The sequence below is a fragment of the Vicugna pacos genome, chromosome 28 (assembly GCF_048564905.1).
Source record: "Vicugna pacos chromosome 28, VicPac4, whole genome shotgun sequence".
In the NCBI taxonomy this organism is placed as follows: Eukaryota; Metazoa; Chordata; class Mammalia; order Artiodactyla; family Camelidae; genus Vicugna; species Vicugna pacos.
In genome coordinates, this window is record NC_133014.1 from 2940904 (window position 1) to 2966381 (window position 25478).

General features: G+C 45.0%; 1 long non-coding RNA gene across 1 annotated transcript; it reads right to left on the reverse strand.

The window, feature by feature from the left end:
• Positions 1 to 3250: 3250 nt before the first annotated feature.
• LOC140690129 (uncharacterized) lies at positions 3251 to 3754 on the reverse strand. The gene is made up of 2 exons (XR_012065313.1): positions 3553 to 3754; positions 3251 to 3415 (listed from the first exon to the last, which is right to left on the reverse strand). It is a non-coding gene; the product is annotated as an uncharacterized lncRNA (long non-coding RNA).
• Positions 3755 to 25478: the final 21724 nt, after the last annotated feature.

A 25478-nucleotide genomic window follows, 5' to 3' on the forward strand; every position in this document is an offset into this window, starting at 1 on the left:
CTATTTCCTAGGGTTTTCATCCTTTGAAGCCCAAATCCCCTTTCTTTGGTTAAGATGGTTTATAAGCCCATGAGTATGGCCACTTCTTTGAGTTTCACTCCTTTTCTGTGAACTCCCATGTGTGTGAATACTATTAATTGTGTGCCTTTTCTCCTGTTAAGCTCTTTTCTTAGTTTAATTTGCAGGCCCCCAAGCAATAACCTAAGAGGATAGAGGAAAAGTTTTTCCTTCTCCTAAACAACAGCCTCTGGTAAATTGGAGTCCAGGGAGGCTGTCTACAAGACCTCAGGCCTAGACTGAAAATTTTGATGGCATGATCAGTGTTCATTGAAAGTTTCCAAGAAGACAGGACAACCAGCTAACACTTTTTGAGTGCCCACTTCTTGTCAGCCACTGTGTTCCTAAATGCACCAAAGCCTTCAAAATCGGTCTCGTTTTACAAAGTAGGTCTTCCTTTCTTAATTTACCAGTGAGGAAATGGAAGCTTGGGGAAGCTAAGGAAATTCCCGGAGACTCTCAGACACCTTTCTGCTCCCCTCACGCTCTGCTGCCCCTCGTGCCCTTGCTGCCAGCGTCTTAAATGAGGGCCCCTCTGCCCCGTGTGTGTGCAGCTCAGCTCGGGGGCTGATGCAGGATCCACAGTGTGTGTTACATCACTGCGTGCGCTTCCCCTCAGCTCCCCACTCTGATCCCGTTTAATGGGTGACTCGGGGAGTTACCACCTCATGCTGGGCTGTTCCAGACTGGGACATGCCAATGCTGTCTTAAATGATACTATTAAAGCTAAAACGTCCCCAAGTCAAGTTCCTGTAGAATCTTCTCTTGGTTAGCGTTTTGGCTCCATGAGTTTTTAACGCAACCCGAAAGTCTTCCACCTGCTTTCGCGTGGGAAGCTGCACATCCTGTCCTGTGAGTTTATGTACCTGTCGGCCCTGTGATTTCACAGCTCTCTAGTGAGCAATGCATCAAGCTCGTCCGTCTCCTTATTTGCCAGATGTAAGTCGCGATGCTGCCTCGTGTTGGTTTTCCCTCTGATACGAGGGATTGCCTATCCTCAACTCTCCCCTCCACGGAAGATTTCTGGCTGGTAAAGTAAAAAAAGCACACTTTCAAAAATTCACAGAACTGTCACACTGCTTCGTCACAGCCACCGAACACCTGTCTGCCTGTCTGTTAACTCTCCATCACGGAATAACAGTTCCATATATCCAGTTCTTCCCTGAATTATTTTCCCCCTGGAATAATGCTTCTTTGCAAGGGCTGAAGGCATAGGGCATATGAGTCTTAGGTGCACTTGTGTGCACTGATTTCTATGATAATAAATCGAAATTCTGGCACAGGCTTCATCTCAGAAATCTCTTGAATTATGGGGAACATACTTCTCCAAAAACGCATGGCACATAAAACCTAATTTACTTAAATGTCATCCACACAGCAAAAATATGTTTTGGTCTAATTAGAGTTCCTTTGAAGGGTAGTAGTGCCTGCTAATTTGGCTGTATTGTTTGGCTGTGGGTCATTAAATGTAACAGAATTTGGGAAGAAGAACTAACCAGGTTCCAAGCAGGAGAGGCTGGCATTGCCCCGTCTCAGAGTTCTCACTGCATCAAGGGTGAGTGCTCACTGCCTGACTGTGCAGGTGCAGGGGGCTGAGGATGGACTGAGACCCAAACAAAGGCCGAGACCTGGGGGGACAGGTGCAGGGGAAAGGCCTGGCTAAAAGCACCGGTTTGATGGTGTGTGTGTGCGTGTGTGCCGTGTGCACGTGCATACGTGGGGGGTGGTTTGCATGCATGCCTGCATAGTGTGTGGTGTGCATGTGCTTGTGAGGGAGTTGTGTGTGTGTTGCGTGCATGTGTGTGTGGGGTGGTGGTGGTGTGTGTATGTAGTGTGTGGTGTGCACCTGCATGTGGGGGGAGGTGTGCTTCAGTGCGTGTGTGATATGTTGTGTGGAATATATGTGTGTGAGTGCGAGGCATGCATGTGGGGGGTGTGTGTATCCAAATGTCTTAGTTGCTGCAAATTATCACCAGCTGGTGCGATGGAACCAAGCACTGGGCCTCACAAAATGAGGAATTCCAGTGGGTAAAACAGCCCACGTGAGGCCAGCAGAAGGCGCCCCCCGAGCCCTCAGCCCGGCGGCCCTGCAGAGCAGCGGTGTGCTGAATAGAGGGGACGCGGGGCGGGTGACGGCGTGGCCGCCATCCCTGTCTCTCTCTCGCCACGAGGGACGTGGGTTTTCTTACCTTCCGCCCAGTGGGCCCACCAGGGGGCACCCTGCTGTCTGAGGGGGTTGTAGGGGACAGGGTAAGGGGACAGCTGTCCCGCTGTTCCGTCTGTTACTGGGAGCGTCGGCTCGCTGTGGGGGAGGTGAGTGCGCTGAGAGGTAGAACGTCCCACACGGTGTGCAGCGACCCGACCCTTCAACAGAGCCGTCGCTGCAGCATCAGACCCCGGGGATCAACAAGACGTGCTGCACGGGAGCGCGCTGCCGGGTCCGCTGCTCCCGGGCGCGCCGTCAGGCAAGTCACCGCGCCTCCTCGTTAGCCAGATGCGGGCTGGACTAGCACTGTTCACAGCTGCTTTAGTGGTTCTGTAAATGTGGGCTTGATTTTTATTACACATTCATGCAACAAGCAATAATTAAGTGCTTATCGTGTGACAGGAGCTGCCCATATGCTGCGGCCACAGAATAAAAGAAGGCAGGAAATTTCTCAGGAAAGGAGCAGTTCGATGGAAGAACCCAGAACAACAAGGGACTATGAGACCGGGGGGGTGGGGGGGGGAGGTTATAGCTCAGCGTTGGAGCGTAGCGTTAGGGTTCAGTCCCCAGTGCCTCTGTAGCAAAAATAAATAAAATTTAAAATAAATAAATAAGCCTAATTCCCCCCCATAAACCCCAAATTAAAAAAAAAAAAAAAGACCAGGGTAGAAACCGCAGTGCAGCTCTGCCGCAGAGGGGCCCTCGGGAGCCTGGACCACGATCGTCCCACGTCCCTCCTGCCTCCGCACACGTGGCTGAAAAGCGTCCACACTTCCCGGTCCCGGGTTTAGGTGTCAGGATGCGGAGGGAAGTGACAATCGCTATTTAAAACATCAGCAGGCTGAGACCCCGCGGGGCATATTTCACAGCGAGTAGGTTGCCTGCCCGCCTTGGAAATTCCCAAATACAGGTCAGCAGCCCCGTCAATTCTGTCCTGTCAAGAAAAGCCTATTTGACCTGAAACCTGAGGCTAATTCATACACTTGGGATTGAGAAAATATCTTTATACGTGCTCAGACTAATTCCTCAGTAAGACAACGTCACTGCCAGTGTTTCCAGAGGGTGAAATTAAGAGCAGGAACCCAGTTCTCGGTCCTAATCGTGATGGTTGGTCAGACTCCAGGGCTTCGTTACCACAGGGCTGGCTCCGGGCTGGGCAGTTAAAGAGGAATACTTGGAGAAATGTGTCCCCATAGGTCCACGTGATGCCAGCGCTCTCTTCACCCTCCCCCACCATGAGAGGGAACACCTCTCCTGAAGACTGTGCAGTAGGAGGACCCAGGTCTCACCAGGCATTGAGTGTCCCCTTCTGTCACTAAGGGACGTGTGCCCGAGCTCCCCAGGGACACCAGGAGAACCAAATTCTGGGACCTGTTCCTTAGACGCTCACAGCTGCTTTCATGGACCAGCATCGGAGGGGCTCTGGGGAGGAATGCTGAAGCAGTGACTTCATAATGGACTAAATCCAGAGTGGAGAGCCCCTGCCCTCCGATGCCGCATTGAGTTCCACCGTTGGCACCCTCACGCCGTACTGCATGCCACTTCTTAGTGCGGGCTTTGAACTGGTTCTGCTTCCAGCACTCATCTGGAGGCCCCCCCCCGACCCCAGCCCTGGCCCCCAACGTCTGCTGGCCACTGGATGAGCTCAGACAGCAGGACATTAGGACAGATTAGGACACTGCCCTGTGGAAGCTCAAATCCCCAGTGCAGGGTGTGTTTTGTTCAGGGAATGCATCACTCTGTGATGCTCCACTGGTAGAACTTTACACCTGTGCCTGTTCTGCAGGGAAGGGAGGGGGCATTGCTACACCGCAGCCCTGGAGTCAACGCATGTGAAATAAAAGGAGCAGGCGAGCCAGATGGGTTTGGCCATGGCTGGAGGAGAACGGATGCGCTCGGGGAAGGTGTCTGCTTCTGTATCAGTCTCGTGTTTGTTCAGCGGCCAGGAAGCACCTGATGTTTTTATGTTGTTGGTAATTTACACCTTTGTGCATGTCAGAGTTTCCCGAAAGAACAACCAGAGAAGACAGGAGGTGAGAGAAATGAAGACAAAGGGACAGGAAAAATGGAATGATCCCCAGAGCCTACAGCACCAGAACAAAAGAATGTCCAGGAACAAAAGGACCCTTGTTGAGATGGAGATGGGGGAATTGCTTTACAGTAGAAGTTTCTCTCTTCCTGCACAGCCCTGACTACAGAGCTCCTGGTTCTGTCTGTGTGGGTGCACACATGCCCATGCAACACATACACCTATCCATGCAATACCACACACACACACCTGTGCGACATCAAACACACATGCCCATGCATCACACACATACATGCTTGTGCAACACCACACACACACGCACAGCAAAACAACATGCCAGGATAACCCCATCTAGTTGTCTGCAGCATTCCCAGATTTTAAAGGAGGGTGCTTAATCTAGAAGCTCACTAATGATGATTAGCATAATCAAGCTCTCTTTACGCACAGAGAGCCTTAAAAAAGATAATAAAACAGCGCCTATTTCTTAATTGGAGAAGATAGTGCTGTGAGGGCAAAAAACAAAAACAAAAACAAAAACAAAACATCCTTTGCCTATGATGGCCGGTTTTGTGGGGCAGGAGGAAGGCTGTATTAACTGTGAAAGTTTCTTGAGACCTTGGAAGTAGGGGGGTTCAAGTCAAGTTCTAGCTCCTGGAATGTGGGTGACGTCTGTTTCCTCATGTCTCCCAAGACAGAGGGGTGAGCATTCTTGATGTTTACCTGAGGAGATTAAACACCAGTGCTGGGGGTCACACAGCCGTGCGAGGGAGCAGCTGTCGCCTGGCCGGAGGAGCTGATGTGGGACTGGACTGGAGCGGGACTCAGGTGGAGACCACCCGTTGTGCAGTTTCCGTAACCGCTTTGCTCCCAAAGACGCACTGAGGTCCTCTGCTCCTGCCTTCGTCCCACACCAGGGAAGTTTAATGCCTGTCCTGATGCAGGTTTGTTTGCTGTCTTTCATAGGTTTAGCTATTTGGATTAACAAGGGAAAAAAATGGTACAAATAGCTTTTTGCTTCTTTCAAAATCTAAGAAGCTGAATAACATTCTTGAAGAGTTAAAATGTTCCAGTGCATTCACAGCAGAAAATGTGGAGCTTTGCCATTTGCTGGAAATGAGATCATGCAGACTATTAAGGTGTGTTTCCCAAATAACCAGTCACTTCACGACACACAGCTTCCAGTGACCTCCTGCAGAACAAGACTACCCTTAGCGCTGCTGTGAGCTTTATTTAGGGGACGAGAGTAGTTGTTCTGGCTATCATTAGATATGATTATCACATTTATTCTGGTATTTTTGTTACTTTATTGAAATACCAAAAAATTCTCCAGAAATATTCACAGCAGAGTAATGACATCTCTGATATATGTCTACCCACCAGCCGACAAATATTTGCTGAGAGTTTATTATGAGATGAACAGGACGGGGAGGTTTAAAGGCTTCTGGGGTGGGTAACATACGCGACTTAGCTTTTTAGGCAGAATGGATTTACTATAGGAATTAGATGCTTGTAGAAGGGTTGAACTGGTGAAAGCATAGGGCTCCAGACCAAGCCTCCAGCATCTGCCACTAGAACATATCCCAGAGCTGCTGGGAAAGTTCCCCGAACAGCCCCCGAGCAGGGATGTGTGTGCCTTGGTCATCTGAGCGCAACGGGACGTTGGTGTCTGGGTTTGCCCCACTGCTGTGGATTTGAGGGTTTGCTACCCACGCAACCTAGAGCGACTCCGGGAAATCACAGGGCAACCACTGAGTGTAAAAGTAAGCCTGCTCTTTGGCCTGATGTTGAAACCTAGGCCAGAATAAAGGTTTTCTCTTCTCATGCGTGGGTACATACCATTTTATTAATAAGTGCAATTATTTTAATAAACAATATTTCCTCTACAAAGAAATCTGAAGCTTAGTTTAAAGGCAAAGATAGCTGATTAACGAAGATAGTATCTCCCAGCACAAGCATATTATTAAATTATTAATAAGTTTATGATGGTGTTTTGTGGTGAGTCATGTTGTTGAAATTACAGTATGTCTGGTGCCTTCTCTGTTTCAGCTTCTTGAGCACCTCTGCTGGGTGGTTCCAGTTCTGTTTTGTTGTTGCAGATTGTTCTTTATAGTTCTTAATTAGCTTTAAATTGGAAAAAGAACATTTTGGTGTTCTGTGATTAAAGCTGTCAAAATAATATTAATGAAGAATATACTTCATTTGCACTCACATAGAAATTTATGATTTCACTCATCTAATCTGTAAATAGTTGTTTTTCCCCCTCTGTCACTCTCTAATTACTTTGCACAAAGTTTTACTCACACTGATAGTGATTATGACAGGTCACTGGCAAGTTTATTTGGCATCTTTACTGCATGTTTTGCAATGGACCTTCCTTCCAATTATATTAATTTATTTGGGGTAATAAGAATGTATCAGCACCTCTACCATCTCCTACCAACTCTGCGTTAGCCGGGAGGTTATTATGTCATGTAAATTATGAAAAATAACACCTAATAATGTCTTTACTGAGCAGTTACTGCTAAAGATCAGGGCACACTTTTGATGAAGGGGAACCTGGGTCAGGAGATAAAAAATTCTTCTTCCTGTCTTGTGAGGCCGTCCCGCAAGGTCAGCAGCCGGTTATCCTTGGTGTCAGGACGTGTCAGCCTGGGAATGTGCCCCGTGTTTTCTCTCCTTCCTTCTCTGCCTCACTCGGCCTTGCTGTCACTCCCACTCCCCCATAATTTCCTTGCACAACGTATCAGTAGCATATAAACTGTGTGCTTCCTGGGAAAACGGGCTGAAAGCTGGATCAGGATTGGTCCCAGGAAGGAGAGCGTCAGAATGGGATTCCAAAGCTGGGTTATGCAATGGTGAATTTGATGGCTGGGACGTGGGGTGCCCAGATTTTGGTCAAACATTGTTCTAAGTGTGTCTGTGAGGGAGGGTGTTTTTGGATGAGGTTAACGTTTGAAAGGGTGGGCTGTGTAAAGCAGATTGCCCTCCCCAATATGGGTGGGCCTCTTCCAATCCATTGAATAAAAATCTATTTGTGTAAAACAAAAAGGCCCACTATCCTTCGAGGGAGCTCCTCCTGAACGGCCTTCTAGCTGGGACATCAGTGTTACCTGCCTTCAGACTAGAGACGAGATGTTGGCCCTTTCTGAACAGCACCCCTGCTGACATCTGGGCTGGGACCATCCCATCAGCTACCCTGTCTCCAGCTCACTGACTGCAGATCTGGGGACCGGGCAGAGTCCACAAACATATAAACATAAATATATACAGAACTTTAAGAATAAATGTTCTAAGTTGATTCTGGGGTTTCTGGAATTGAGCATCTAATCCGATTAGACTTGTAGACACTAGTGGCTGTTTCTATAGCATGATCTGGCAACAGAGACACACAAAATACCACTCATCAAACCTGTGCTGCATGGTCCTCAGAATAACAGTGTGGAATGAGACTCCTTCGCTGATGCGTGTGATGCAAAGATGAGGTGACTGAAGAGGGGGTGAACAGGCAGGATGAAGGAAATACAGCTGGAAAAGCTGTGGAAGATTCAGGAGGTGGTGGTGATGACAAAGTCTAAGACATGCCCAGTGTAACACGATCCAGCTAGTTTAATTTCAAATACTGTTTCCAAGTTTGAAGAAAAAGAGAAAACATTCAAAAGAACTTCAGCAAATTTCATCCAGAAAACCATCAAGTCACAGACTAAGAGAATCTTCGAGAAAAGCTGCCCTTGTGACTATCATGAGAAAATACGTCGCTAGCCTGAAAGCCCTGAGGGGAAAATGAAGTTCAACAAAAGTGCAAAATAAGACAAAAATAAGTACATCTTTGATGCCAATTTGTTTTAAAGTTAAAAATAATATAATCCTGGAAAAATGACCTAATCACACATGTGTAAGAAGTGAGGATCTTACTGAACATGTGTGTGATCCTTTTGAAGTTTTAACCAAAATAACAAGTATGAACAAAAAGTTCTGCTCACTTCCTGTCCTCACCTGGGGCTCTTCGGGACCCTGCTGGGTTCACACAGCTCACACCCCAACCTGGCAAGCTGGCGGGCGGGTGGGAGGAGAACCAGCCACTGCTCACACAGCCCCGGGGGCGTCGCCTCTCCAGAACTGTATCCATCTAGCTCTCATCGATTCCGTAACCATCTGAAGTCCTTAAAATTAGATGATTTCTGTAAATTATCTGTTTTTCCCATAAAGTTTGCAAAGGAGAGCTTGCCATGTGCAGCCCACTCTTCCCCCAGCCGTGGACCCTCAACTGACACTTCCCCTCAAGCTTTAGTGAGAGCAGGTCTCTGAACGCTGAGTTGTGAAATAACTCTGGGTCCTATTTGCCTAGTTCTGAAACTTTCCCTCTAAATTTAATTAGCAGGTGAAGGGCACCTGCTAATAATCTTTTTCTACATTACCAAAATTACCAACTAGGATTAGCCTCCTAGAGTCTTCTTTTTCCTCTCTCTCCTGTTTTCTGCTGCTTCCATGTAAGTTTGGGCTTTTTATCATGGAAAACATATATGAAATAACCTCCTAACAATCCTTCCAGCAGTTAACTTACGCCCCTTGTCTCCATGAGTTTTCAAACACAGCCTTATCTTTAGTTCCACTAAAGAAACAAAGATTCATTAGGAGTGAAGAAGGATTTTTAGTTGCAAGAAAAGATGGGAGCAAGGAGAGACAGAAGACTCTTCAAAACTGCAGAGATTTGTTGAATATATAATATTATGTTTATAAATTAATATTTATTTAGTATATACAAGTATGTGGCGGTGCATATATATTTATGTGGCATATACATAAGTACACACATACATATGCATAATCATACACACATACCTGGAATTTACTTTCATATGCAAAAGAGGTCTGGGTTTATACATTATTAATTATGTAACCTGCTTTTCCCACTCAATACATTGTGTTCCCACATCATTACATGTTTTTCCATAACCTGATTTTAATGGCCATGAAATACTTTATTGTATTGAATTTGCCATAATTTATTAAACCTGCCTCCATTAATTGGACATTTGGTCTATGTCTAATCTTTACTTTTTAAGGAAGGGTAAAAACTGATGGCCTATACAGAGATCTTTATCCATCCAGAAATTCTGCTCTTAGAGAACATAGTATAATTTTCAAATTTTACTGCCCAAGTGAATTATAGTGGAGTGTATTTCACATCTCACTCATAATTTTTTAAGCAGATTATTTGAAAAATGAATAATTCTTTTGGCTAACACATGAGTGGCAGGCCCTGTGAGGTCTGGTTCCCCTGGAACACAGAGCTGAGTGGTTCAGAACAACGGGCCACCCCGCCGTGAGGCAGCAGCCTCTGTGTTCCCCTGGGAGGAAGTGATACTTGCAGATGAAAAGTTTATTGCTATTCTTTGAGCATTTAACTTACTTAGCATTTACAAAAGCACATGCGCTATGAAAACATTTCTAAACATAAATTATTTTACCTCATTTTTGCGAAACTCTATTATCCCCAGTGGAAACAGTTTCCGGTGAACTTACCCTCCTGGCTGAACATCGTATGGAAGTTCTGCTGAGTGAGATGCTGAAACGGTTACTTCTGAAATTTGGTGCCGCCCTCGTGTCTGCATGAAGGTCAGCGTTTTTGTTATTGTGGAGGTTTGATCCCCTAACCCTTCATCAGACTGACTGGCGGAGCTAAAACAACTCTAAAGGAGCTCAGAATGGAAGCAAGTCAACAGTGCAGAGACCCTGGTCTGACTTCTCACCTCCTAAACACAGAGCCTGAGGCAGGACTCTGGACTCAGTAACTGGAGGAGGGAGTGAGGAAGAGAGAAGCCAGTGAGAAAGTGCTCTCAGCTAGAGACCAGCCTCCCGCTCATCCTGCAGCCGCGCTGCAGGAGTGGTTCAGCCTTGAGTCAAGGTCAGTCCCTGGCAGGTGGCTTCTTTAGGAATGAGGGAGGGGACAGTAAGGTCACCAGAGAGGTGGCGCTGATTCAGCAGAACAGTGAGAGCAGTGGCAACCCTGAGAGTCTGATGTAAGGAGGTATCCTCTAAGGTGTCTTTGTCAACAGGCTGGTAATTACTTAAACTGATTTCCCTCATAGTCTGACTATCCACTGACATACAGACTTAAAAAAATGCACAAAGTGTGCATCTCATAGAAGGGCTAAAGGTAGCTGCGGAAACAAGGAATTCCAGTCCCCCCACATTTGCATTTGTTAATTGTCATGGAAGAGTCTTTTGTGTGTCAGCAAGAACTTATTTTCTTTCTGCCACCAGCTCCTGCTGCTTTTAAGATGTCAATGTTTCCCTTTCTGCTCCTTTTCAGTTCTGTAGCCTGTCCCCACCTCATCCCCACCCTCTCACTGCTTCAGTGAAAAAGGTTACCTAGGATTTTTTAAAAATGATGTTGTAGTAAAGTTTCTTAATGAAGCAAGCACTCGAACAGAAATAGACTTAATGCCTTGAGGCTTTGAGCCAAGAAGAAATGGTGAGATGTATTTCCATGGCTGGATGGTTTCTTTTTTCTTTTTTATAAAGTCAGATGTGCCAGTAGGAAATTTAAAGTGTTCCTCTTGATGTAAAAGCCTAGAGCATAAGAAGCTATTCTTACTTTTTATGCAAGCCGTTTCTTTTTCTGAGAAGTCCATAAAATCGGGCTGATAATTCACTAAATGCTCTGTTTAAATTGAAATCTTCTTCTGCTTTAGAGAACATTATGTCCTGGGGACTAGCCTTACTTTCTCTGAGTTAAATAGCGACCCCTCCTTTATCTCTGGTATTTGTTAAGTAACAGAAATTCAACTGAGTCAATTTTAAAGATCTAATTGGCTTCATTGAACAATTCATGGTAACTCAGGCGGCATCTCAGGCAGCAGACGGAGAGGAGCTCAAGGAGCTGCAGGAAGTGGGGGCTTGTGCAGGCAGGAGGGGAGGGAGAGGAGGGAGGGGTCACCCCTTCTGGGGAATGGGGAGGACCAGCTCATTGGAGCTGACCAGTTAAGACTACATTCTGGGGGGTGGCTGAAGCTGCAGTTAGGTTAGGTACTGAGTTTCAGTTGTGATGTGGGCTTAGCACAAGTGATTCCATTTTGGGCCTGTTGTCTGTTTCTTAACATATTTTTTTGACAGCGCTAAAGTCAGGTGTCTTCAATGTCCAATAAGATACCTGAGAGTTTGACTTTTCCTCTGTGGAGGTGAGAAACAGCTCACTGATTGGGGTGCAGGTGAGAACACAGCAGTTGGGAGGGAAGAGGGGCTGACTCAGTGAGAGCAAGGACGTTGGATGCAGTCACGTTACCTGTGTAAACAGAGCCAGGAACCCGTCTCTGTTGCCCGCACTGAAAGGTGACATTTTTCCATTTCTGTGTCTTCAAAAACATCAAGAGGTTCGATTTTTCAAAGGAAACCTGAAATAAAGTACCTAAAATCTATGACCATAGTTCATGGATATAACTTGGTCTCTGAAATGAAGACGTTCTCTAAAAACGATGTAGAAAACACATCTAGAAAATGACATGTTACATAGATAGAGATAAGATTCCAGAAGCAAAGAACAGCAAGCAGATTAGGAGACGATGCTTATGACACCTGCAGGGAATGTTAACAGCTGCCTCGATATCGGGCTTTTGTCATAGCTCAGCACATCTACTCTTACTTGCTTTTTCGTTCTACATCTGAGCACAACTTTAAGGGAAGTTAGAAAGCAAACTTTTTTCACTGCGCTCCATTCACCGTCCTCTGTGCACGACAAGGTAGGGCTAAGACCGTCGCCTCTGTTTCTTCCCGAAGAAGGAATGAGTGTTTTTCCCTTTATCCTTGGAGCTTGTAAACTGAGTCAGCCATGTGCTTTACAGAATGAGACATGAGACAATGTTTAAAATGTGAGCGTTTTCTCCTCAGTCACATGGTGTTAGCTCAGAAATAGGGCTGTCCGCGGTGGGGTTCTGAAACCGACTCGTAACTGCAATTGCCTGTGTGTTCCCCACGCAGCTCTGTGTGCAGAGACTTGAGTTAGCAGCTCGAGACAGGCTGTGGTGGAAGCACTTCTGTTATGGAGAGTAGGTTCTTGTCTCCTTGCGGAAAGAATTCAGAGATCAGACACAAAGATCAAGAAGGCAAAGCAAGGGTTTATGAAGCAACAATGTGCTCTCAGGAGGAGCGCGGGCAGACTCAAGTGAGCAGCTGCCCTGAGTTTCTTTGGCAAGCTGGTTACACGGGGTGTGAAAATGAATGGGTGAAATATTCACTGGGTGGGGGAGAGGTTTTGAGTCGTATTTCCTGATTTCCATCCCAGCTCCGCCTTCCTGAGGGGAGGAGGAATTTTTTTCCTTATTTAGCCTTGATCAGAAGTGTCATGGCCTCAGTGTGTGATGGGTACTTCTCATCTGCAAGGCTAATTATATTGTAATGAGCACATAATGAGCAAAAGGTTACATTTGGACACTGGAGATTCCCACCTTTTCTCACCTTTACTTGCCTCTCGGATAGTTGTCACCACAAAATGTGTGGTTTCCTGTCAGTCCAGAAGTTCCTGTTTTTCTTTCTCTGCCCGAGGACCTGCATTGTTTTTAGCTCACAAGATGTGTGGTCTCCTGCCACTCGGCCGATGCCCCCCTGTCTCTGCTCATATCTAGTTATCTGCTTGTTCTAACATCTGTACTGCAGACATTGACAAATGCTACAAATCGGAGGCTCCCTCCCCCCAGAGGTTTACCAGCACACAACTGGCTGCCACCAGCTCCTGCCTTTAACTCTCTCTCTCCACTCAGGTGGAAATAGCCTACTGTATACAAATGGGTGTCTATAAACCACAATCATTCTTTCTGTAAAATTCTCTCATTTCCTTTATCAGAAGCATTATTTCTTGATTTCTTTTTTTTGCCCTTCCTAATCTTAGTCAGTTGGCTGCCTTTTCTTTTGGTTTCCTTTAACCTTCAATAGTCTTGCTTTTTCAGACTTTAGCCACTTGTTTCCATTTAAGGGAAAGTAAAAAACAAGGGTTTCACACAAGTGGGAAACCAAGATGGCATTCTCAGAAGCTGAGACGGCAGCTGTCTTAACAGATTTGAAACAATTCTCCATCATTCTTAGATATTTCTATTCCAGTTGCGGGAACGGTGGCTGTTTTGTATACACATACAATTTATATGTGCAGAGAGAGAGAGAGATTCATTCAATTGTGGGGGCTAACAAATTCAAAATCTAGACAATACCTTCACAGGAACTTCTAGACTGGTGCCTAGCCGGATATCAGGGTACCACGGCCAAGCTGACACTTGTAATTAACCATCACAAAAGCTACTGTTAGACTTTAAAGAAATATGCTTTGCATTTTAAAATGAGTTCATTCCTTTCTTAAATACATGGAAAGCAATCTTATTGTTATAGGAAAGGAATGATAAACTGTTTGCCTTTAAAAGAAATTGCTTTGGGATCCAGAGCCTTCCAGTTGTGGTCTTTTCTGACTTACTGTGGACTTTGCACGGAACACTTAACGTTCTGTGCCTGAGTTTGCTGATGACCCAAGGGGGCCTCAAGAATGTGTTCTGAGAAAAAATACTCCTCAGGGTTAATGGGGTCCCCTGGGTCTCCCCACACTCCTTGGAGGAAAGGGCTGCAGGAGTTCAAATGATTGTTATGAGAGATTTAACACTTCCACTAAGATAGGAACGGATATTTCTGAACTTCTCCTTGGCACATTCAAGGTAGAAGCATCTCTGAGCTACCCGAAGCACTGTATTGCGAATAATCACTGGAGTTTTCCTTCAGCCACTGAAACACTCCTACAATTACTATCATTTCTTTTTCTGGTGAAGAGTCAAGTCACATACTGAAAAACATACACAGGACAAGATTTTCAATTAAGAAATAATTAGCTTGACAAACGTTACCACTAAATGTCTCCGTTTGTTTCTGATCCAAAAAAAAAAAAAAAGTATTTTTTTTCAGATGTGGGAGAATGGTTGGAGTAAAATGTTGAATCTTAAAATTTTATAGGTCTATGTAACTGGCCATAAGGAAATATACTGTTTAAAGCTTATCATCATGGTTAGTCTACCTGGTAACATTACTCAGTTTATTATGTGCAGAATCAGATGTTGCTCCGTACTAGGACAACTGGCTGTAAGCTTATCGGAATAATTCTATAAAAACAGATGCGCATTTTCTTTTCAAATTTTCCCAGGTAACTAGGGAGGTGGGGGAACTTGCATTTAGAGCCCATATTTTCAATGTGATTACTCTAACTTCTTGTGTAGACATAACTTAGTTTCTTCTTATGATTAACATATATAGATGTAGACTTTTATTCTTCCATGATGAGAGATTTAAAATCTCATTCTTAAACAAGTTTTTTTTAAAACATTTTTTATTGATTTAAATCATTTTACAATGTTGTGTCAACTTAAACAAGTTCTTACAAGGAGCTCATATTTATCTGAAAGCCACTTCTATTTTGATCTATGGTGAAGACTGTGGGCAATTAATTTCTCACTGACATTAAGTACCGGCATTAACTTGGTCTTAACTACACTTCATTATGTGTGGCCCTTGAGAGATTCAATGATCAGTTCTTAAAATGAGATCCTGAGATTTAGAAAAACGCCCTTCCGTGCTTACGAACACTAAGGAATGTGTGAAGCCACCTCATTGATAAAATGCTGAGCACCTTTGATGATTTTGTCTACTCCAGGCTCACAGAACTGATGACAAGATGATTGTTTCCAGTCTTGGCAGCCAAATTCTCCTTATAGACTAAGAAATACATCCCAGACTGCAAGGCCAGCGCGTCCGGCTCTGTGGGCTTTCAGCAGCTCCTCCTCTTACATTTATTCTCATCATTTTCCAGCTTCTTATGCTAACAACCTGTGTGATTCCACTCTCCAGAGCCTTACAAGGGCTGACCTGAGAACTTTAACATTTTTTCCCCAGGATTTAGAAATAGTTTTTATTTCCAATAAAAACTACTACAAAGTACACTCACAATGCAGAAATTAAAGCTACAGTGAAAATGTCACAGATTTTTAACATTGCTATTTTACAGTTAAAGGAACTGAGATCAAGAAAGTTTACTGCAGATTCCCCCAGGGACACACATTTAGTTAATACCCCATTTATTTGGACCCATATTCTGATTTTAATTAGAATTTAAGATTAATTTCCAATTAAATTTAATTAGATTTTAATATCACACCAAGAACATAAGTAGACAGCTATTTATCAGTTACTAACCAAGAATAGTTTATCACACTATAATCTGTTTACTCTGTTCAACAAACTGTTCTTAAATTCAGTTGAAAAATGAGTGTTTAAGGGAAAATGTTAAGGAGTGTTTGGTGGAAAGGTTAGAGAAATGAGATGTTTATTGTAGAGATTTGGATCTTGTGATTGAATAAATATCTTTAAAAATAAATCAGACCAGGGATCAAATTCCAGCCTGACAGTGGGATGTGCTTTGCTGCCTTATCCCCCAGTAAAATTGATGAAAATTACTTATTTAAAAAATCACTTAAAGACTCTGGAACTGGTCCTAAATACAAACAGAAAATGAATTCAAAAGAACCTAAAAAGGAAATGTGTTAAGAAAGGCAGGAGTCTGTGGTCTTGGAACCAGGATTGCTCCCTCCCCCTCACCTCTCATCTCAGTGAGTCAGAGACCCCATTTCATATGCTGTAGCTGGAACACAGGCTTCCCTCTCCTCCCAGATGCAATTTGGAGGCTTTCTTCCCAGAAAGAGCAGAATTTCAACTTCTTTGTTTATAATTCAAAACAGAAGAATGTAGCTAACTGGAGCCGTTTATGGATGGTCCTTTAAGAAATATGGACGATTCCCTTAACCGTTTAGTTAGGTGTTTGCTTGGCTGAGTGCAATTTGACCTTTCACAATGGAATTGACTGAAATTCCAAATGAGAGAAGAGAGAAACTCGTAACACATGTCGAATCTGATTCCTCTGAAAATGGGGACAATATTTTAAAAAATTGACCACTCATATCCCTCAATCCTAGATTGATATCACTTCACACAAACACTTGGATGCAAGTTTTCCATTGTTTTTCTCTAATATGATGGTGTGAACCTGAATAGAAATTTCCCTGGACACTCATTTCCTCTCACAGTAAGAGGATGGATACGCCCAATGAATGTGGCTTTTTAACTTGTCTTATTTATCTTTTGTTGTTCTTTTTTGTCTCTTTTGTAACCAGTGGAAAACCAAAAGAGGAGTATTTTTCAAAAGGTTTGGCTCTTCCTCACCTGAACATTCCTTTCAGAGAGCAGGTCACTTAAGAGAACAGCAGGCAGACACCTAAAATCGGGTGATAATTGCTTTCAGCTTAGTGACTCAGCCTCAGGAAGTGCTCTTTGTGTGTGGATTTTAATTTTTGATTTTTCAAGCTGGCCTAAATGCTCAGAGGTGAGCATAAGAGATCTGACAGTATGTGGCATGTGTTTGAAGCCATCTGTTTGTGTGGAATAAAAGGTGCCTCCTCAGGTGTCACTGTCATCACTGTTGACAGGCAGGGAGGCATCTGCCCTTCCCAGGCATCTCCTGTCATTGCGTTTTCCATCAGAGCCTCCGTTCAGCAGATGATCCAACTAATGTCAGGACGGAGGGCTTGACAGTTGCCAACACAGGTGTGCTGCAGCCATTCTTCTTTCGTTTTTATTTTTCCTTCTATCTAAACACAGAGGAAGAGTGTGTTTTCAGTCACAGGTAAAAGAATCTGCCAGACTATGTCTGATGTCTTTTGGAAAAATAAAGCTTGGGAAACAATAAAGGAAAGTACTTTATTTTGTAAGGCAAATACTTATTCACAGCTTTATTATATTTCTAAAATAATTATTGGCTAATAGTTTAATGATAAACATGTACTGAATACATGTTGTTCAGCAAAGGTATGCTGTACCGTGTATGTCTCGTAATACATCCATTGCATCACACACTGCGATATCACTATACCAAAAAATTGTGGTTTAGGGTTTATATGCCAGTTATCCAGCTAGACTGTAAATTCTTGAAGACAAGGAATGCCTTCCTCACCTCACATCTGCCATTAGTTGCTCAAAATAATCTATCAGTAAGTATTTGTTGAATGCATGGATATGTTCATGAACTAATTAAGCACCATGAAACATTATTAAGCTGGGTGATTTTGTGTGCACTCACCAGGATATGTATGTGATGCACAATGAATTCAGGATTTCAATAAATCTAATTTCTATCAGGTGATGATTCATTAGAAGTCATTTCTACTGTTATCCATCTTGGGTAATAAAATTTCAAGGTCTCATTGTGCAAGAAAATAAAGTTAACAAATTTTCTCCACGTGCCCCTGAAACTGTGTTACCAAGGCTACATAAAAAACTAAACCGCCCACTTGATGTCTCTTACACTTCTCCTTTGACTCCCTCCTGCCAAGTATTTGATGTGAGAGCTCCGTTTTGTCAACAAATGGTATCTGTTACCCTGAGCAGGAGTTAATGATATACTAACCAGATTAAGGCCATCTTCCCAGGGAGGGATGGGAATTTCACGGCAAGCATCTGAACTAGACACTTTAATATTGAGAAACACATTATCAGACTGAAGCTGGAACTTTCTTCTGATAACTCCTGCCAGGGGAAGGGCCAGCAAGGCTGCTCTGCAGGTGCAAAGTTGGAGGGAAAATAGCAATAGAGCATCGCTTCAAAATTCCCGTTTTAATGGCTGGATTCTGTCATTAATGGCTTTCATCGCATGGAGAAGTAAATACAATGATCGCATCTCACACAAACGCCAAGGCAGCATCGGGCAGCAGAGTCATCATCCAAATGTATTTGCATCCACGCGACAGCAGAGCCTTAATGACTGTGAGGAGGAGCATGAATTCTAACATGCTTTCTGATTTGATGTCATTTAGTTTAGAAAATTTCTTGCTGTAATTAGGAACACTCTGCATTTTCTGAGCACATCACGTAGGAGACATTATCACCTGCTTTATTATGGTGAATCTTAACAGTGGATCCAGCTGCTTTATACTCCGTCCAATACACGACGAGGAAAAGGTTTAGAATCGACTATGTTGTGTCAGATAAGGGAGCTGGAAGTGTGAGATCAGAACCTCATCAGAACCATGTGGGAGCCACTGGATAGACAGTACTTTTGCTTCCTGGGTGAAATTTACCTGTTACGTGTGTGGCTTGCAGACCGAGGAGCCCAGCCTTAAGCAGGATGGGCAGAGGCTGAGCTTCCCTTCAAACCTCCCTCCTGGCCCCTCTGCTCTGATGATCATGAATTCAGACAGAACATGCTACTGAGAGCCCTCCAGTGGGCAAGCAATTTCTGTACTGAATTGAGTTTGGGCCTTGAAGATGTACAATATTTAGCTCAGATCTGAGACATTTTCAGTAGGAAAAACTGTTAAGTATTGAGACTAATATTCAAATCAGGTCACACAACCTGGTCCCCTTGAGAAGACCCCATCTTGAGATGAGCAGGGTGTGGCACTACACAGTAACGGGGTGGGGGGAGGCAGATGAGCGTGGGGCACACTTTTTGTCTGAGGTAGACTCTGCTGTGCACCAGCCCCCTGCTGTTGCCTCAGGAGCAGTAAAATAGCTATGCCCTTCGTCAGAGGCTTGAATCCTCAGTCTGGAGCAAGAGAGCTGCTTTTTAATGAAAAAATTTCTACAAAGTTATGAAATATATTGCATAAAACTATTATTTTAGTAATATACTTAATAAGATAATCGCTTGCCTGTGACTTGGAAAGAAGCAATTTTTCTGACAGTGTCTTCTACACTGACTCACCCTTTAAAAGATATTGGGGCCAAGGTTTAGGACCATCTCGCCCGTTTTCAGGGATTGGTTTATGGGAGCAGCCTTCTGAGAACTACTCTGCTGTGCGTGGAGTTTGAAGGAAACATTTAGACAGATCCCTCCTACCGAGCATATCTCTCTGCTTAACTAAGAGGCCACAGTGAGTACCAGAAATAATGAACTTAAAAAAAATGTTTTTTTCAGGGAGACAAATACAATAATGAGGTCTTACTTAATTATGTGGTAGGCAACCTGTCTGCCACACTCATAAAGTTATTTTCCTGTATTTTCACAGCCTCTTGCTAATGAGAATATTGTCTTTCTTAACCATTACAAACACTTTGCAGGCCCACGCTGTTCATTTAATACAATGTTCTAATAGATTAGAGAAATCTGCCATAAATGAGGTTCCGGAACGTCAAGAGGAAGTCGGGGACGAGGGCTCCTGGCCCAGCCCCGTGCTTTGTGCCAGCTGGCCCTGGGCGGGCTCTGTGTGCGCCTTGGAGCAGACTGCACGTGTCGGGAGAAAGCTTGTTCCCAGGATGGCCTTTTCGTCCACTAAAATTAAAAACAACCATCATTTTTGTTCCATCATTCCCAGATATCCTGAGCGTTTTTGACGGTGATTTCCTTGACGATGCAGTTCCTTTCGGTTAAATGTGCACTAAATTTATCACAAACTATAGGAAGATACTGCAGCCAATGACCTCAAGTGTCCTTGACTGAGAAGCTACTTCCATGCCTCCCCTATTAGGTTTTATAAATCAGAGAGGAGAAACTTAACCACCATCTTTTGCAGTTTAGCGTATTAGCTAATTTAGTATTCCTGAAGTGCTTAAATCAGCTCATCTGCTCATTGCCTTTTTCCACTGATGCTCATGACTCACCTTGAACCTCGGTGCACCTCCGTCAGGCCTCCAGCCAGCCTCCTGGAACATTAGTGATGGATGGACGAGGGTACCGTACGGATCTGCCTCACTTCCAACTGCACATTCTTCTCTGCTCATTTTTCATTCTTCTGTATTTTGCTATTTCCACCCACGGCTAGAGAAAGGTCAAGTCAGAAGCAAACAGGACTTGAAGGCAGGTATTCAAAACCTGAACACACTTTAAATGAACACGATGAGTTTGTTTTTCTATGTTGATTCACATTCTTAGGACAGTTTGTATGAAAATATACCCATTACATTTGAATTTCAGATGAGACATCATTGCAGGACCAGAGAGGAAACAATTTTAAATCTGGGTCAGTGGGGAGGTGAAAGGGGTTCAAATGAAAATTATTCTCTGATTGAAAATTAGATTAGGGTTTCGTCTGGAAAAACATTAGCATTTAGCATTGGGTATTAAGCTGATCAGACAAAATACAGGTTGTCAGATAAAATACAGACTGTCTAGTTAAATTTGAATTTTAGATAATTGTTTCGTATCAATATGTCACAAATATTGCATGGGACACACTTATACTTTCATCTGTTGTTCATTTGAAAATCATATTTATCTGGATATGCTGGTATTTTATTTGCTAACTCTGACAACCCTATTAACATACGAGATTTAGGCAGAAAAAGGAAAAGGTCGAAACTGAATTCAAGGACTTAAAATTTTTTTGTGGTTGCTCAATAAATATTTGGTGAATGAATTAACATATTTAAAATGTGCAAGAGATGCTCTGAACTTGAGAGGAAAGAGGAGGAGCATTTAAAGCTCTCAGGACTCAGGCTGGAGGAGAAATGGTTTCTGTCTCTTTAAAGGTTACTCAAACAGGCTTTACTCCCAGGGTTTCTAAAATTGGGACCACGCTCCTCTCCACGGAGAGAGTTGAAGAATCACCTTGTCGAGAAGCAATGGGTGATAAGCATAAAATAGAAAATATGTAACAGAAATAAGCCTGAAAGATGTGATGCCTCATGCTGAGCGGAGAAAATCACCGAGAGGAGTTTGCTAAAATGATTCAAGCTCCAGGAAGCAGATGAGACACGACTTCCTTTGGTAAAAGCCACTGACCTGTTAGACCTCTGGCCTCCACCTTGTCACTGAGACCCCCGGTGCTGAGCGGGTCAAGCAGATCCACAGGTGCACAGAGACGCGGGAGGGCACAGGCGTTGGGCTGCAAAATAACACCAAAAAAGCGAAGCTCACTCCTAGTGCATCAAGGCTGGACGACAGGGCAAAAAACGGCCAGGTGAGGAGTGGGACTGACCAGCCATCACACAGTCCCTGGAACATCTATTTAAAAAAAAAAAAGTGCTGAATTCAAGATCCCATGTTATTCTGCTTCAGAGTTCAGGCCAGCAGTGTCCAGTCACCCTGGATGCTGATGGAGGATGTGGGCACGGCCAGCGGGTCCTGTGGGGCAGTTGTCTGATTCCACCTGTAACTCCAGGGGTTGCTCAGATCTGGCAGCTGGCTTCCCCCTGCCCTCGCCTAGACCTAAGAGGCATTACTGGCTTTTCCAAAAGTGACTGGTGCTCTTGCCACCCAAGGAGAGAGCCCACGAAGGAAAGTCATTTCTCTCTGGTTCCATGTCTACTCTTAACACAAGAGGATTTTGTCACTGTGGGTCCAGCAAGGAAGCCGTACTGAGCAAAATACTGCAAGGTAACAAATTCACATCCTTAGCAGAATCCTTTATCATTAAAAATTAAAAATACCAGGGGCCCCAATCAACAGTTAGGTACTGCTTGAAGAGGTAGATAGGGTTGAACATCCCCTAGTTTTAAAGTGTCGGTTTGAAGGGCTCTGGAGAAAGTGAGCTATTTCATTCAGTCCTGTGTTTGCTGCTACCCACTTAAGAAACATTAGCGTCAATAAATCATAGTAAAATCTCCAGCCATCTCCCTCTGAAAAGCTCTCTTCTGAGAACAGAAGTCCACCGAGAGATGATCACAGAGCGGTAGGTGAAGTGGACTTTATGGGCGAGCCCTTTGGGGATCAGGATTAATGAGAGAAGTGGTGATTCTAACAGTGATAATGGCAGGTAGCACTTACGGAGCGCTGATAATTGGAGTCTGTCAATCAAGACCTCAACTACGCCGCAGTGCAGTTACTTATCACTCCCGTTCACCTGAGAGAAAACGGGCTGATGGCAAGGAAGCGCTTCACCTGACGGCAGCTGGCCCCGTCCCCGAGTTTGCACCGTGACCTTTGTAACCAGGCTGATGGTGGCCACCATTCCCCTTCGTGCAAAAGATGAAAGAAATGCCAAAGAGACTCTTCAAAATGCTCATTGTCTGGGCCACGCTGATGCTTAATTAGGAAATATTTTTCAAGATTTTTAAAGTCAATAACCAGTTCATGGAAAAAAAAAAAGAAAGAAAACTTATTTTGACTTATAGCTCATTACATATGTAAGGATAGACTGGAATAAAAGCTAACTTTGTGGACACTGAGGCTGCTTTCTGCTTAAAAACAAAACAAAACAAAGCAAAGCAAAAGCCGTCAGAACAGCAGGGAATTGTGGGCAGGCTGCAGGCGAGTGGGGCCCGGAGAGAACGAAGCAGCTGAAGCGCACGGACTCGTGTGGGGACGCGGATGAGAAGGTCTGTCCTTAGAGACCTGAGCAGAAGTGCCACCTCCCCAACCCGGGGACCTCGAGGGTAAAACGCTTACATGGGAGCCTCCACACTTCCCAAATCGGCACGGACTCCAACGCAAAGTCCTCTTGTCCATTAAAAATTGAAGGCAAAGTGTTAGTCTGCAGACAGCTATGATTCTCACAGCGTCACACAGCCTTTACAAAGAGGACGCCCTGACAACCGCATCTCTGGGGTGCACGTGAGTCATCTGTTCTCCGCCGATGCCAAAACAAAACACGTGCTGAGCGAGCCAGGGGCTCTTTTTTCCCATCATTTGTCACCACGTCACAGCCCTGGGCTTGTCTGATTGAGGCACCAGGAGTGGCTGTCACCTCCACCACCAGGGTCTGTAACGTGTAACTCTTACAGTGGGTTGAGCTGTATGACGTAGCCAATTTGACTGTTTTTTAGGTGCAGAAATGGTAATTTCTGATGGTTCAACTCAATATTTTGATTCAGTTTGCCCCCTTTTTCCCCTTGCTAATTTTGAGACAGCAGACCGTGGTTACATAAGTCAGTAAGACAGTCTCCGTCACCTTCCAAGTGAATCCCTGACACTCCCTCCCAGCCTCCCACAGGCTCTTCAAGGACACACTGCCTCGCACACACTCCCTGTGCTCGCGTTTTAGGGAACATATTTTCAGTCATTCAAACCACTGTAACGTTTGAGGTCCCTGTGCCCGCGGCAGGGACTGTCCATTCTGTAGAGCGTGGGCGGGCGCGGAGGCAGGGCGAGACCATGCGCCGCCCAGGGACGTGACTTAAATCTGAACCAGAGACGCACGCTGCCCCCATCAAGCCTTCTGCTGTGTCCCAGTTTAGCATCTGCTAAGGAAGGAGGCGCGCCGGCAGGTCCTGTTCCTGGAGAGTGAACGTGTGCGCCTGGGAGCTCTTCCTCTCAGAGCGTGGGCAGCAGCAGGAGTGAAGTGCAGGGCTGTGAGTGGGAGCCCGCATCCCGGGACCACATCATCCAATCAAGGTGTGGGGGGGCGGGGGCAGCGGGAGAGCCTGGTCCAGAAAACTGCACTTCACCGCAGGTCCGTTCGTCCGCATCACCCTATGGCCCTGCTAGGAACACCCCAGCGCTGCTTTCTCTTACCCACACGCCTCCTCTCAGCCAGATTTTTGCTGCAGTAAGTTTTGGAGAGAAGCCAGTCTGCGCATCTGTAGGCAAGGCTGCCTGGGTTAGCAGCACCAGAGGACGGTCTCAGGTCTGTGCACAGATAAGAGGAACCCAGCCAGACCTGCTAAACTGACACAGATACCCTAAGGGACCGCCATCGTTTGGATGAGCGTTTTAAGGTTACATGAGTGGAGAGACTTTAAAACATTAACAAGAGCTTGCCCTTGAGTATGTTCTGCTGTGGAAAACACGGGCTAACTTCAACCCGGTTCAGGCCCAACACCACAAGAACCCAGGAGCCTCTCCTAGCAGGACTCTGTAGTTTACTGGCAAGAACAGAAACCTTCCAGAAATGGAGCAGCCTTAATGTAGGACTAGAAACATGCCAAATTGGATTTTATTTAAAAAAAAAATTTGAACCTCCTTCAGCTCTCCGCTGTGCTCAGCAGCTCACTCTCTGCTCACGCTCATCTCCACAACCAACTTTTCTCAACAAATACGAGTCAGAGAATAAGCTTTCAGCTGCTCAGTGTTCCAAGTTGTGAAGTGGCTTATTACGTCGTGCTTGCCGCTTACCCAGGAGGGACACGGCGAAGACTCGCTAATACTTACAAATATCTGGAGTCTTGAATATGAGAAGTACTTCATGAGATACTGGCGACCCCTCTGGCCCACAGCCTGAGCTGCGAAGTCAGGCGGCTTCCCTCCTCTGTGTCCTAACGCAGCGTTACTTCTGAGGAGACATGTTTTCCCTGCAGTAACTACAAATGCCCATTACACTTACTGATCAAGTTTATTCAGCAACTTACTCTGGTGTATCCCAGGCACCTCGCCACAAAACAGCAGAACTTGAAAAGATCTGGGTAGAAAAATGAACGCAATTCTGTATCAGGCAGAGCAAGTCTCAAATCACTCTGGAAAGAGATTAATTCATCAGTCCTCTTCTAATGTATTTTTTGTTCCAGCAAGGAGCAAACACATCTTCATATGTATAAAAAGTGCCCTGAAGTGCCACTGTGTAGTAGAAAGGGTGTTATTTTGTGGACATTGGGAATAGAGGAAGTAAATTGGAAAGGAGGTAAAAGTTATTATGGTAGAATTTCCAAAATGGCATTACAGGCATGGATTCTGATGCCTTCTTAGACAGTAAGCACAGCAGTGTCCCCTAACAGGGCCAGCTCGGAGCGCACTGGGTCAGATCCGGGGAATGGGAGGACCTACGGCACAGAGGGGATGCACTGCGACCCTCTGAGGGGGGAGCACATGCCCCGAGGGTCTGTCTGTATTGCCCCCGCTTGAAGCCGCTGGTCGTCTCGGCTTACATGGCAGGTAGTAGAAAGTCCGGCCACAGATAACGGACAGGAGAGAACTCAGAAATCCAGCCCCTCTGCCTGCCGCCGCTCTCGAGGCCTGGGCCACGCTCTGCCCATTCTCTTCTCTTTCCACGAAACGCAGTAACGGAGATGATGATGGCAACCAGCCTGTGGAGGAAGGGCTCCCACGTGCTCACAGCCACCTTCCCAAAGACACCTCTCCATAGGACGTTCCTTGCGTAAAGGGGTTTGGAGACCCGGCTTTCGTCCACGTCTGCTTGATCCAAAGGCGTTCTCTGACTTAGCACAAGGCGCTGGGCTGCCTTCGTCCGAGTGGACTGGCGCAGTGCCCATGGTGTTGTGTGCCTGGTGGCGAGTGGTGCCCTG